Below are 13,635 nucleotides of genomic sequence, written 5' to 3'. Positions count from 1 at the left end.
CCCTTTCTGGCTCCTTCTCATTCTTGAAGTCTCAACTTGAATTTTTAGAGAGGTCTTCCCTCTTTAGAAAGGTCTTCCCTGACACCCTAGTCTGAATTAGATTTTCCTTGAATTCTTTCCCATAACACCCTATCCTTGTCTTTTACAGTCCTCTCCAAAGTTGGAATATGTATTTATGTATAGCCTCACTTGTGTAAAGTCTCTCCCCAACTAGAATACAATATCCCAGGCTGTGGTATATTGTAACAATGGCTAAATTTTTTTGAGCACCAATAGTGTGTCAGGGATCATCCTTCTATCTTTCCATACAACAACCCACAAGTTAGGAAATGTGCATATTTTGAAAGTGGTAAAACTGAGACACAGAGAGGCTAAGGTAACTTTCCCAAAGTTAGAAAGCTATCGAGTGAAGGAGCCAAGTTGTAAAGCAAGATAGTCTGGATCCCTGAGCCCATACTCTTAAACACCATGCTGTGAATGAATAGGGATCTGACAGATGAGGACATGGAAGCAACTGGCATACCACATCTGCCCCTTGATGACTGAGTGACATGCTGGGAGCATGTCATAGTTTTTATTCATCTGAGAGCAAGAGCTGTGCAGTGAGTGAGGATAAATGTTCATAACGTTATAGGTGTTGAAGAGAGTGGGTGCTGGCAGTCAGGAAAGTAGAACCACTATAAACATTTCATCTGCCCTGTGATTTAGAATCAGGAACTAATCTCTGCATAGTGATTCTGGGAATTGGAATGGGACCCAATTTTCCATCAGCTTTTTTTCAAGCTGCTACCTGGGTCGAATTATGAACATACTAGAACACTAGTCAGTCTTTCACTGTTTGGCTCTTCCCTTAGTTGACCAATAACACAGTCTCAAGCAATTTTAATATCAGAAGTTCCCTCAAATTCTGTCCTTTGATCCAAAATTGTATTAATCATAGATATTTAAAGTAAATTTTCATTATATTAAAAATTATGAGGAACAGAGCTTTTATTCATTGAAATCTATCCTATTGGTGAAACTGCCATGGAAAAGGTGAACAGCTGGACACTGTCCTCCTTAAAATAAATCCTCATGTACTTAAATAAGGTTATTTGTACTCCTCAGAGTTTTTTATTTTGTGACTTTAAGAAATTCAAGCCCTCCCTTTAGACTTTCTTTATAAATCCTGTTCTAATTTTATAATCACTTTTCTATCTTCAATCTGAACTTCATCCAGATTTTTTAGATATCTATAATATACAGTTCCCACATTTATTATATCTGTATGGAATAGAACATAATTTCTTTCCTATAGAAAACATAGAACTACAAAATTTTATATTTTAAATTGTCATATAATTTAGTACTAAAGATACATTTAGTTAGAAATATATAATAGTTTTTATTCAGAATTAATACAAAGATATAAGATATCAAATATCAAAAAGAGTTTCTTAATTTAGATATCTGAGTCATAGCGAATGTTTATTTTCTAAATGTTGATTTGTAGCTAATGATATTTTGGAATAAGAATAATTTTTCATATAAAAATGAATGTTTACATTGTTCATATTTTAGTGTTTTAATGTTTCTGTGTTGTTAGAATTCCACATTTGATCATTTTGTAAAATAGTACTTAATAAAAATATCAAAGATTCAAAGAATTTGATTCTGCTACTGGGTAAATTGCAAGTTTAATTGACATATAAATCATGTAAATACAAACTCTACTTAGAAAATAATTTTTAAAGTACCATGATTGTTATATGACCTTGAAGTTCCAGCAATCTATTGCATAACTCTTCAAGAGAAGTCACATGGAGGAAACCTCATATTTCCTTAAATTTATTAGTGTTCCTTGGTGGTCTAAACTATTGGGGTTTTTTTTCCAAGGTTTCTTTTCAAAGCAATAATCTTACTTAATTGCTTAATGTTTTCTCTTATATAAGTCAGTTTGAGTTCTTATTTAGAGTAACAATACAAATACATAATGGCCAAGAGTAGTGAAACATGACTAGGAAACTCAAGTATACCAGTGTTATATTTCTATATAATGATGTGAAGATAATGCTTTTAGCTGCATGACCAGCATATTAGCCACACATCGTAAAAACCAAACTTTATAAAAGCAAGAGGTCAAATTCATTAAAAACAATTTTGTACCCTTTGCTACAGTTAAGCATTTATCTTTAATATTGTGATTTCTTTCTTCTATTAAAAGGGCCCTGAATCTCCCACTTTCGACAGGAGAAAAAAAATTAAAGCAAAAATGTTATAAATCACATGAAACTATCGAGAATACTTACTTTATATTCCTGGGTTTAATATTTAAAATAAAATGGTAAGACTTTATGTCTCAGAGATTTTAGCTTTAAAGATGGTGAATGAAATCATATAAGTCCATTTTATTTCCTTTGTTTTCAATATAAAAATCTAATATTCCAGTAATTCCATAAAATTAGCTTTTGTTTTTACAAAAGTTAATAGTTCTTATGTTTGTAAGATTGTTACTAATAGAGTATGAAAATGCATTTGTCTTTATTATAGACCAAGTCATTCTAAAAAAGACACTTCTTATCTACTAGTAAATTATAAGGGAGTCTGAATAAGTTAATGGGTTTTCTAAATTGTCTTCCTTATTCCGAAGGAAATACTTGCTTTCCTAACAAGATTTGCTCAACATTTGTCAACTTAGTTTTTTTTAACTATTCATGATTTAAGAATGGTCCTAAGAGTGAAATCCATGAGACACTGAGAGAAGCAAGAATTGAACTTCTCCAAATATAAATAATATTTTCTTTATTCTGTGGCATCATCTAGTCTTTGAGGATATGTATGTTTTTAATGCATGTGCATACTCTCACACACTCCTTGAATAATCTTATATTCATCTTTAGCTTATAATTGAATATCCAAATTTAAATCTAAATTTGGTGTCTTTTTTGTTTCTATAAATATGTGTCATATTAGTCAATAGGGACCTGAAGTAATTTTCACAGCTCTTTGCTACCATCAAAAATACACATTTTTCTAACATAAATCTTGGCAGTGCATTTTCACATTGGGTTTGTTTTTGGTGGGGAGGAAATATTGTTATTTGCCATCAGTATTATTAAAGAACACACAAATGTTGGGGTCTATTTCTTTCACCTCTTATCTTTGTCTACTAAATAAATTGCTTTATGTTTAACTTTAGAGTATAAATTTTATATATTTTAATGAAAAACTATATTTCTACCATAGCAAAGTTAAGGGTGTTTCAGTTTTAGAACAAAAGTTTACATTACATCAAGCCTTACAAGTCATTCATTAATAAACCAACCACTGGTAATACATACCACCTAAACCTCCTGAAAAGATATACACAAATCTTTATCAAAAGTATGTGGTGAGCCTTGTGCTAAATATAAGTATCAATGTGCCTGTCCATGCCTGCAATTTTCTGAAGTCCAAAAGTTCTTTGGATGGCAGGCAGCAAGTTAATACTTCTTCTACATAATGTGCACGCATTCCTCATCTGATCAAAATATAGGACTTCACATTCTCTGCTTCAAAATCACATTCCCTACTTGAGAAGCTTATTATGTTATAGAACAACTGAATGTGAGAATAGTTCTTCCCTCTCTGTGCACTATAATAGTTAGATCTTCAATTCAAATAGCACTTTAGAGCTCATTAAGTAATTTTACATTCATCATCTTCTTGGATTATCTGAACAACCTTATGTGATAGATTGAAGATATTTACCAAGAAGTTTTCCTTTGCCTCAGTGAGAGTATTTATGCCACAAAAATTTACACAAATCCGCACTTCTTTTTTTCCCAAACAGGCCATTTACTGGCACAACACTATCTTGAAACCTAAATTAACCTTTGTGTTAAAATAACTGAGGTACACACTTCAGTATATTCCACGTAAGTTAAAAGGACTATGTCATTTAATTTAAAGTAATATATATAAGTTAAAGTAACTGAGGGATGAGCTTCATTTTATTGCCTTGAAGAACTTCAGAAACCCAAGTTACTTAAGACTGTTTCAAAACTGCCTCAGTTCATGAACAATAGGTGCTGATAAGAGAATATAGTCTCTTCTCTTTTTGTTCATTTCTTCATTTAGGAAGTACTTGGTAGAGCATTGTAACATAATAGGGTTCTCATTGTGTGTCTTCCAATCACAGACAATCTCTGCTTTGCTACCTCTATTTGCACATTTGGGGCAAGTTACTCAATTCCTCTATGCCTCTGTTTCCTTACATGGAAAGTAAAGATAATAAAACAGCATTAAACTTTAGAGTTGTTATAAAGTTTAAACAGAATAATGCTTGAAAATCACTTAATACAGTCTCTGGCATGCAGTAAGAACTCAGTACATCCTATTTGTACTATAAGAAGGAGGTACAGTCAGTACCTCCACTGTCAATGAGGTACTATGTAAGAAATCAGAAATACCAATATGTGGTCTCTGCCTTCAAGAAGCTTACAATATACTGGAGATTTGTTCCTAATTTGCATATCTAACATTTGGTTGTATCTAACATTTTGTTGTGTCTAACAAAGTAGTTGGCTTAATATTTTACCCTTTTACAGTTCCATCTAGAATATATTTTTAAATTTTTTGTTCAACAAGTCTTAAGCCTATGGTTCATAATGGTTTTGTGAGGTTACAAAGTTTTTTCTAATTTTAATTTTTATTCGTTTTTTATTCCCAAGAATATTCTTGTAGTTTTGTTAAACCATCATTAATTTATTTTCATTTAGCCTAAGTGCACAGAATAAAAGCTTTGCTTTCTCTGTCACCAATATTTCTATATTTTTTTCTTCAAAAAATTGTTTACTGCCAGGATTTTCTTTTTGAGAAGGGTTTATGTTTTTTGGAGGCTTATTGTTTTATTACTTTATTATTTCAAATAGATGTTTCATACAGTTTAATTTTATTAGAGCATTTTGTCTTATTGAGAAGATATTTTAGAAAACGGAACTTTGGAATACTATGGATATATTATTAACATCTGATGCATATTGAGCCAGATAGTCCCTTGTGTTTAAGTCATTCTCTCATATTATATTGGATTTCTTGGGTACATATATTAAAGTTTCCACAGCTGTCGACTGCTGCCCTGGCAAGATAAAAGGTACAAGTCAATCCAATCTCTAATACGCCGTAATATATCACATGCCACAGTTCAAATGCTTTAAAAGCCTAGGGAGGAAATAGTAATATGAAGACAATAAATTAAATTCCATTTGACAAATATAAATTTTATATAAAATAAATCATATATATACATAAAATCTTGTGACTATAATAGTTATAAGTGTATAACTGAGTATGTATATATATTTTTCCTCATAGGTGGAAATATCAAAAGATCATTCATGTATGGAATAAGAAGTAGAAAATAGCCACTTCCAGTATCTTCCAATATCTTCACTCTGAGTAGGCTGTAACTTAAACCTAGTATGACTGATTTATTTTGTTTTTTTGAAGAAAGTAGAAAAGAGAATTACTGTCACTTACAGGTAGATGATTCCTGTGTGGAATCTCTTTTATTCTCCCATTTGCACTTTTCTAATCTGTCTTTGCATCTGCTACCTTCAAAAGATAAAATGCTTGAAAATCCTAAACGCAGATTTGACATGGACCAATTGCCACATATCAGAGATTATATACTCCATGAGATGCTTCCCACAATTCTGAATTGCTGGTTATCTTCTAGCAGCTCTCCAATGTTATCTGAAGCAGGACAGATTTCTTTGTCGGGTGTGATGGAGTGTGATGGAGGTGAGCTTTTGTCCCCCCAGCATTTTAAAATTGTATATGCAGTTATGCACTGCATAAAGACATTTGAGTCAATAATGGATCACATATACAACGGTGGTCCCATAAGATTATAACACTGTATTTTTACAGTACCTTTACTATGTTTACATGCACAGATGCTGGCCATTGTATTAAGTTGCCTACAGTATTCAGTAACGTAACATGCTGCACAGGTTTGTAGCCTAGGAGCAATAGGCCATGCCATATAGCCTAGATGTGTAGTAGGCTCTACCATCTCAGAAGGAATCCCCATTGTTAAGCCTTTCACAACTGTACTTTCTTGGAGGACTGAAACAGTGAGTAAACATGATTAAGGAGAAGAGACAAGTTGAGCCTCAGTATTCCGTTAATTGGAGTAAGTTTAAAGGAAAACCAAATCCGGAAAAGTAGAGGAAATTTTAATGAAAAGGGAGAATTCCTGTTAGAAGTGATAGGTCCTTAGTTTATTGTGGCTGGTTGCATCCTCAGAGAATAGTGCAGGTCAGAAAAGCCAAAAGAGTGGATTACAAAATGACATGAGATATTTTATGTCTTTCCCAAACCTAAGTTTAGAAGAAAAAAAAAAAAGTCAAGTTCAAGAGTAAGAATTTTATGAATGAAAAGAAAACTACCAAATTATTTGAAGTATTCTCGAGTGGACTTGATCATGATCTCCATTTCCCTAAAAAAGAGAATGGGCTAAGTAAACTTTCAGGTTCTTTCTGGGGTGTTTTCTGACACCAGATGAGAAGTTTCCTCTCACACCCACCAGTACTCCCACACCACTTGTGCGCCCAATGATTCAATTTAGTTCAATTCAATTCTGAAACTATCTGGACTTAGCTCAGACCTCACAGGTTAAGGACTCAGCCCCATAAGACTGCCCCTACTTCAATTACCAATCACAAATGGAGTGCCCATGCTACCACATTTCTGCCTAGCTGGCTGCAAATTTGGAAGTTCCCATAATTCACCTTCAGGCTTGATAATTCACTAGAATGACTCACAGAACACAGGAAAGCACTTTTATTTACTATTTACTGGTTTACTATGAAGGATACAACTCAGGAACAGCCAAATGGAAGAGAGGCATAAAACAAGATATTGCAAGGGGGTGCTGTGCAGAGCTTCCCTGCCCTCTCTGGGCGTGCCACTCTCTGTGAACCCTATTGTTTAGGGTCTTATGGAGGTTTCACTACACAGACATGATTGATGATTGAATTACTGGCCATTGGTGATTGAACCCAACCTCCAACCCCTCTCACTCCCTGGGATTGTGGGGTGGGCTGAAATTTCCAATTCTCTAATCACATGGTGGGTTCCTCTGGCTACCAGCCCCCATCCTGAAGTTATCTAGAAGCCCACCAAAGTCAGCTTATTAGTATAAAATCAGGTGTGATCAAAGTGGTTCCTTACAAATGAAAAACAAAATGCACTCCTATCACTCAGGAAATTCCAAGAGTTTTAGAGGCTTTGTGCTAAGAACTGGAGACAAAGAACAAGTATTTTTTTTTATATCACAGAAACAAATCATTCAGTCCCTCCCATAAGCTAGCTCAGGGACCTCAGGGGATTGACTCCTGTTATGAGACTAATTTAGACTTTTGGAACTATTGAAAAGCGATGCTCCTTATCTTTTCCAAGAGTTGTAAAGAAATCAGTGCTCTGCAATGTGTTTCGCAGCTTATACACACAGCAAAATAACACAGCTTTAATCAACTTAAAATGCAAAGATTGTCCTGCAGTTAGTAGAAATGGTTTATATATATTTAATTTTACCTTCTCTGTATCTTGGATACTCGTTTGACTAACTTGGGAGTTTTGATCTGACCTGAATTCATATGTGAAAGTTTTACATGTCCACATTTTATCAAATGGTCTTCTCGCTCCTTCTCCTCAATTCTGAAGGATACTTTCACTTCATTCTGAAGAATGTTGGTTATTCTTTCAATACTGACAGCTATGAGAAAGAGCTTGTTGTAACAGAGTGTTCCTTAAGTATCTCCTTGTGAACTTATATATGAACTTCACTGGTCTCTTTCAGTGCTCACAGGAGGGCATGGCCATGAAGACACAAGTCATAAATCCTTGGGATCCTTTTTTAGAAACCGATTAAAATATTCATGTGGTAGGCAGAATAATGCCCCTCCCCGAATGATGTCCTTATCCTTTCCCTAGAACTTGTGAACATGTTACCTTACATGGTAAAGGGGAATTAAGGTTGCGATGGAATTAAAATTGCTAAACAGCACATAGGGAGATTATCCTGGATCATCTGGGTGGGCTCAGTGTAATCACAAATTCTTAAAAGTCGAAGAGGGAGACAAAGGAGGTCAGAGTGATGTGATATGAGAAGGATTCAACCCACCATTGCTGGCTTTGAAGATAGAAGAAAGAAGACACAACCTGAGACATGCAGATGGCTTCCATAAATTGGAAAATGAACGAAAATGGATTATCTCCTAGCACCTCCAGAAAGAAACTTAGCTCTGCCAACATTTATTATAAACTGTGAGGCCCATGTTGAACTCTAATCTACAAATTAAGATAACAAATTTGTGTTATTTCAAGCCACAAAGTTTGTGGTAAATTTTTACAGCAGCAATAGAAAGTGAATACAATCTGGTATTGTGTTTGAACTAACAGTTCTCAAACAAACCTGTTTTCCCATTTCCAACCAGCAAATAGTTCCAGTCTAAGAGAAAGCATAGATTTGTGTGAGAGGGTCACATGTTAGCCCCAAGTCCTTTTTTTCCTCTTTTTCCTTTCATGATACATATCAGCAAAACATACGCAAGAAAATGACGGTTAATAAAAGAAATGTGAAAGCCTGACTTATAGTAAAAGTATATATCTTATAGGGAATTCAAAATACCACCACTCTATTCTTAGATTAATTCTTAAAAATTCCTTGAGCATTAAGAGAGCAACAATTTTACTAGAGAGCTTCATTCATACCTGTGTGCCTGTGTCATGTACGTAACATAAATTACAAGATGGTCTTACTGTGTGTAGAAACTCTGCTTATTTCTTCAGGTAATTTAGTTTTTATGTAATCAAGCTGGTTTTTTTCTTTTTCTTAGCGAGTTTTAGAGTGGAGAAACCTCAGGTGCCAATATATAAATTAATCTTTGTGTCAGAAGTTACCAAAAATATTTAATTCTTATCTTTAACACTTGTTTTTTGACCATGCACATAATCCAACAGTGTAGCATTGTTCATTCTCCTCAAAAATCTCCAAGTATGGTGAGAATGAAACAACTCGAAATTCAAAACTATACTTTGTTAAGTGCTTCCATATATAAACTCTTTGAGAGCAGGGATTTATTCTTATTAATTGTTTATCCCTAAGCACCATATCCAACACATAATGGGTATTCAATAAGTATTTGTGGAATAAATGTAAAATAAAATTTTTGACAAGGCAGTAACAACTAATGTCTTGAACATAGTGTCACATTTTTTAGTTTATGTTTCATGGCTTTCTTAATATCATAGGGTCATGTTGTGGATGACTGAACTTGAAGTCAGCCACTTCCCAAAAGGTCACTAAGAAAAATTATGTTTCCTAAAATGTACAAGTCAGTAATTCCTGAAGGACATTAGGGCAAATTTAAAGCAAAAACAAAAATCAGAAAAAAAATAACTTTAACCACATTAAAGTATGAAGAGAATGCTGTCTTTTAAATATCACAATGAAAGATGTTGCCCTACAATGTCTGTTTTTTAACAGAAAAAAATAGGACCGAGTGCGGTGGCTCACGCCTGTAATACCCACACTGTCAGAAACCAAGGCAAGAGGATCGCTTGAGCCCAGAAGTTCAAGGCTGCAGTGAGCCACGATTGTGACACTGCACTCCAGCCAGGGTGATAGAGTGAAACCATGTGTAAAAAAAAGAAAAGAAAAAAATACTTTACGTTATAATCATTTTATGATTATCTCTTCTTTCAAATAGATACTTAATTATTCAAAGAAGGGAATATCTTTAATTGGTTAGAATTTTGATCTGTTCACCAGGGAAGAATTTATCCCAAAGCTGCAGCACTAGGTCTGATCCTGTACTTACATTAAAGTTATCAGTACTCTTCATTTTGTGGTTGTCTATTTTCTGTGGACCCTGTGAAATTGCTTTTAAGAGCTGACTGATAACTAGAATGGCAGATAGTTAAACACTTATTAAAAGTGCCCGAGGCCGGGCGCGGTGGCTTAAGCCTGTAATCCCAGCACTTTGGGAGGCCGAGATGGGCGGATCACGAGGTCAGGAGATCGAGACCATCCTGGCTAACACGGTGAAACCCCGTCTCTACTAAAAAATACAAAAAACTAGCCAGGCGTAGTGGTGGGCGCCTGTAGTCCCAGCTACTCGGGAGGCTGAGGCAGGAGAATCGCTTGAACCCTGCAGGCGGAGCTTGCAGTGAGCTGAGATCCGGCCACTGCACTCCAGCCCGGGTGACAGAGCGAGACTCCGTCTCAAAAAAAAAAAAAAAAAAAGTGCCCGAAGAGGGTGTTATGATTTTCTCTGAAATAAGTTAGTCTCCAGGTTCCACATTGTGGGAACATTATTTTCAAATCATGCAACACTCCAAATTTGAGTAGTCATTTGTGTGTGCTGTAGGGCTGTCCAGAAGTTAATGTAGCACTGAAGAGCTGAGCAAAGGGGAAGAGGGGGTCTTGTGGCAGCCTATGAAGCTTGGATGAGGTTCAAGTCAGTAAGTTGTTTTTTTTAAAGCATTACCAAACTGAGGAAACCCTAAATTCTTGTTGGTAAGTTACTTGTTGCCCTTCTAGCTTTCAGTTTTGTTCTAGCAATGCTGTCTGTGCATTCCCAGAAGCACAACATACAAAGTGCTCAGTGCTAATAATGAAGTACAATTATGATGTGAATATTTGGACAAATCACTGCTTTTCACATGAGAAAGGATAAACATTTTGGACACTGGTTAACAGTTTTTAAAAGTATAATGTTAGGGCTAAGTGCAGTGGCTCACGCCTGTAATCCCAGCAATTTGGGGGGCCGAGGAGGGTGGATCACCTGAAGTCAGGAGTTCAAGACCAACCTGGCCAACATGGTGAAACCCCATCTCTGCTAAAAATGCAAAATTAGCTGGGCATGGTGGCAAGTGCCTGTAATCCCAGGTACCGGGGAGGCTGAGGCAGGAGAATCACTTGAACCCGGGAGATGGAGGTTGCAGTGAGCCGAGATTGAGCCATTGCACTCTGGCCTGGGCAAAAAGAGTGAAACTCCATCTCAAAAAAAAAAAAAGGATAATGTTAGAAGTCAGTGTCTTTTTGAAAGGCATGACTGCTTGAATCACGAATCTTCCATTTGCCATTCTATTAATATGTTTTTCTCCCTTTTTAGCCAGCTTGGCTCAACTAATCACTAGAAGCTCAAGAATAAAATAAAAACTCCCCAGATGCTCCCTAGACTCAATTCAGTAATTGACATTTCTGGAAGGAGTGTATGATTTTGATTCCATATTCTCTGAGCCGTAAAACCACACATAATGAAGGGGAAGGACGAGAAGGGGTAAGAAGGAGAGCAGTTAGTAATATTGACACCAGGGCTTTGTTGTTTTTTTCTAAAGTTGCGTTATCGGATTTGGAAACAGAGTGAAGAGAAGGGAGTCTTTGGATTAGGGGACCAGACCAACAGAATGGGGCTTTGAACACACACAGTCAGAGCTGGGGCAAAGGGGACTATGATAATAAAAGGAAGTACAGGAGCCTGGGAGATCTGGTCTGCTGGCCAGTCCTGGTTCCAGGCACCAACATCCAGGCTCTCGGCCTAGGACAGTGTCCTAGTGAAGACTACAGCTGAAGCAACCTTAAATATCTGGTGGTATTTCTGATGGTGTGGCCTCTAACTGACCCTGGTCTAAAATTAACCCTTCAGTGCCCAATCAACATATTTCTTCATAAGACCTTGAAAAATGACCCAGACCTTAGAGATAGGTTTGCATTTGAGAGTTAAATCACAATTTGTCAGTAATATATTTTAATTAAATAGACAACATAACTCTGAAGTCTAATTCAAGTGAAATATGAGTTCTCAATACATTAATCTCCTGGCACAGTGTGGCACAACAAGAGTGTATCTCTCCTTTCTAATTTCTGAACATTTAGGAATCCTATTATATAATTTTAAAATCTAGATTCAAGAAAATCTAGGATATTTACATAATATATTAAATTGTTTTCATCAGTGTAGTTATGGAGGTATTTCCCTGAAATGACTTAGTAAAATTTCTAAACTACTTTGCACCTGGAAGTTGACCCAAAAATGAGATCATATGTAATGATTAATCAATTGTAAATCCTATTACCTGAAAAATTCAGAATTACTGACTTTTTTTAATTGCTTTTTTGATTTATTTCTCTGTCATTCACATGTCTCATTCTGTTTCCATATTTGGCACTTGAGTAAATGTCAAAAATGCCCCCAAAGTCATTTCTGTGATAGATGGTATCTCTAAAGTGAACGGTTGTCCTCTATCACTTGTGGATTTGTTTAAATCTCTTTTCCCATCTGTCTTTCTACAGTGCCTTAATTCTACATTCTTAATTCCTAAAAAGCAACCAACACAGTTTTAAAGCATGTTGCTATCCAATTCAAATTGTATTTCTGATGATTTGATTAAAAACTACAAAGAACTACTTTCAACAAAAGCTGCTTATAGTGGAACAGAAACATTTGTGAAGTAGGCATGCAGTACTTAACCTGCACTCACAGCTTTAGAGGGAAATATATTTGAGGGAGGAATTAATCACAAACGAAATCCCACCCTTGGGCCTCATTAGACAACCCATCAAGGAGGTTCCAATGTGCAGTGGCTACTCTACAGTCAAATTGTACTTACATATCCTAGCTTCCAGTGGCTCAGAGAAAGCCAAGAGATTTTTATATCATAAAGATTTAAGCAGAAAAACAGTACCCTCGAGTTAATATTAAAATCACCAGAACAAGATAATCTGTAAAACAGAGACTCATTCATATATAAGTCATTAGAGTTTTACCTTTATGATTAAAATTAAAATTATGCATATTGTGATGAGCAAGAAAGTTGACTTTTGGACATTGAAATAATGATTTGGTCGTTCTGTGTATTTGCAGCCATTTTAATAGTTAAATGCTCTGAAAGTTTGGATATTCTACTTTGAGTGATCTATATCTAAAAATGGTTTTCTCTAAGCCAGGAAACAAATCAATGTTTATTAAAAGTAAACTTTTATGCCTAAACCTTTCAATTCTGAACTCCATGTAAAATAAGAACTACAAACAGTTCCTTGCTTTGCTAATAACATATACTATTCTGTGAGGGACAAAAACATGAGAGTGCTTCCATGACTGAACATGACCTTGTGAAGAGGTTGCAGTATTAGAGATTTTTTTTCTTCTCTGCTAACACTTGAGAAGGAATAACTTCTCATAGCTTTTTGCCATAGGCTATGTCGTGACGTTTAATGGAATAAATAAGGTGATGTGCTATCAGCAGTTGCAGCATTCAATTTATATGCCATATTTTTCACCAAGAAAGTGCTCCCTGGCTTTATTAGTATGTGAACTTTAAGACTCTGATCTAGATAATTTTAGATACTTTGATTTCATTATAGAAATTCCTAGACTACTTGTGGGATAAAACAAAGGCTAAGGCCATATTGAATTTCAACAAGTTGAATTAGCAGAAAATGAAGATAAAATGCCTTTCTATTTAAGAACATGATGATGTTTTAATTGTTATAGCATTTGGCATGCCTAATGTATACAATCCTTGACATTCGTATAATAACACAAGAAAGTTGTTTGGGATTTTTCTTTAATTTCCTAGCGTCCCCTTTCCTCCCTAGCATTT

The 13,635-nt window shown here is 35.3% G+C and overlaps 1 protein-coding gene across 1 annotated transcript in view; it reads left to right on the top strand.

The window, feature by feature from the left end:
• Positions 1-13,635, top strand: part of HHIP (hedgehog interacting protein) — a 93,387-nt gene that overhangs the window by 47,071 nt on the left and 32,681 nt on the right. The gene's annotated exons all lie outside the window — the stretch shown is intronic.

Source organism: Colobus angolensis, unplaced genomic scaffold (genome assembly GCF_000951035.1).
Source record: "Colobus angolensis palliatus isolate OR3802 unplaced genomic scaffold, Cang.pa_1.0 Scaffold111, whole genome shotgun sequence".
In the NCBI taxonomy this organism is placed as follows: domain Eukaryota; kingdom Metazoa; phylum Chordata; class Mammalia; order Primates; family Cercopithecidae; genus Colobus; species Colobus angolensis.
The sequence above is the reverse complement of the archived record's forward strand: the minus strand, read 5'-3'. Positions and strand labels throughout refer to the sequence as shown.